We start from the raw sequence: 1,868 nt of genomic DNA, 5'->3' as shown, positions 1-1,868 counted from the left end.
TCATGGAGAAGGTGGCACATTTCACCATCTCTCTAGGATTTGGAAATCAGAAGATTATGGCTCCTGGATGTATCTCTGTAGGGTCAAACCTCTGTGATAACCATCTGACCTAAAAATTTATTTGGGGCACTATCTCATGTGTCCTGCCCAGGAAACAACGGTAATTTTTGGTTTTAGTGGTTTGGTTTGGCTACTTATTGTCATTATATGTATATTAACTGCTTTTGATCTTCAGAGTGCTTTACAAACAACTATATGTTTCACAGAATTTGTCCCAGGTACTCTGAGGAAGTGTCTGTTTTTCATAGATAACAAAGATTTAATCTCTGCTTTGAGAGAGAAATGCAATTCAGGCTTCCTGACAGAGTTACCAGCAGCACTACTGTATTCCCAGAATTCTCAAAACTGAGGCAGAGAGAGAGAGGTTGAATCTTTTATCAGAGATCACAAAGGAAAGAAGAAAAAGCCGGAAAATAATAGATCCACATCAAACATTCAGACCACTACCTTGCCCTTCTCCAAGAATGGCTTGGATAACAAATACAAACACGCACCCAGAAATGAGTGCTTTGGCTCTGGATCTGAACTGTCCAGGTAATTAGACCTATATGCTTTAAGTCTGGGAAACACACTCTGTAAAAGTAACAGCCCCTAGAAAATCGAGAGTCATTAGAAAAGGAAACTGGCTACCACTTAAAGAATAAAGAACGAAGCCTGTGACTGCCATGGACACAATAGCTAAAAGTGTACAAATGTTCAGAGTGGTCTTCTAGAAATCAACAGAATATTTTTATACCAAATAACTTTGATTAGATGTCCATAGCACAAACATGCTCCTTATCTAGATCTAAAAATTTAGATGAAAAATTTAGTTTCATAAGTAGCAGTTTATATTCATTTCCTAAATTTTCCTTTTTCTTTCCTGAAAATTCATTACTCCTGCAAACAGTGCTGTCTCATCTGTTATCAACTGAAAGTGACAAAAAAACACAGCCAGGATTAATTTAATTTTTTATTTAAATGAAATTTATGGACACATTTTGAGGTATTTGATCAGTATTTGTTCTTATTTATACACAAGTATTTTTTCAGGTGTTCAGTCAGCATGACATCAAGGAAAGACAAAAAGATACAAAACCATTTCACCAACATCATGCCCAAAAAGCAGAAGTTTGAAAGGTCTGTGGAAAGTTTATGGGTAAGAAGAAGTTTACCCCATATTCAGAATGGGATTTAAGCACAGAGCTAAATGTTATTTAAATCTGTCCTTGGAAAAAAAGATTTTAGAGCATTTTGGAGACAAATTCTCATTTTAAGCAGACATGGTCCAAATTAAAGAAATTCCACAGATTTTGAGGAATATTAAGGTGTCTGGGGAATTTTAAAAGGTGTACTCTTTGAAAAAGTAATAAAATATTCTAAACAAAAGGAGAAATACCTACATTTTCATGCAGATGTAAACTGTTATCCTTTTTATACACACCAGTATCTAACCACTACAGGAACATATTTCTAAGCATATAATCTCTGACCTGCCAAAAAGACACAATCAAGACTATTTTGTCCACAAACTCAGAAGTTTTCCTTCAGAAAAGAAGGAAAATGTCTGGCAACACTTTTTCAGTATCATGAGTGGAGCTTTCCTTTTCAAGGTGCAGTTTTACAGAAGTGTCTTCCTAGCATTGATTAGAATGAAAGTGTCAGATTTTCTTTTCCTGAAAATTATCCTTCGAATAATCACCAGATAGCCAGTGTCCCATGTATGAGTTGCTTCTTTCACTTCAGAAGATGCCGTAAAGGAAATAATTTCCAAATACAGGCTTATTTATATTTTTTAAATTGTCTTTTCTGAAATATAAGTATTTCTG

This window comes from Pterocles gutturalis, unplaced genomic scaffold (assembly GCF_000699245.1).
Source record: "Pterocles gutturalis isolate BGI_N339 unplaced genomic scaffold, ASM69924v1 scaffold36849, whole genome shotgun sequence".
NCBI lineage: Eukaryota > Metazoa > Chordata > Aves > Pterocliformes > Pteroclidae > Pterocles > Pterocles gutturalis.
Note: the sequence above shows the minus strand (reverse complement) of the source record.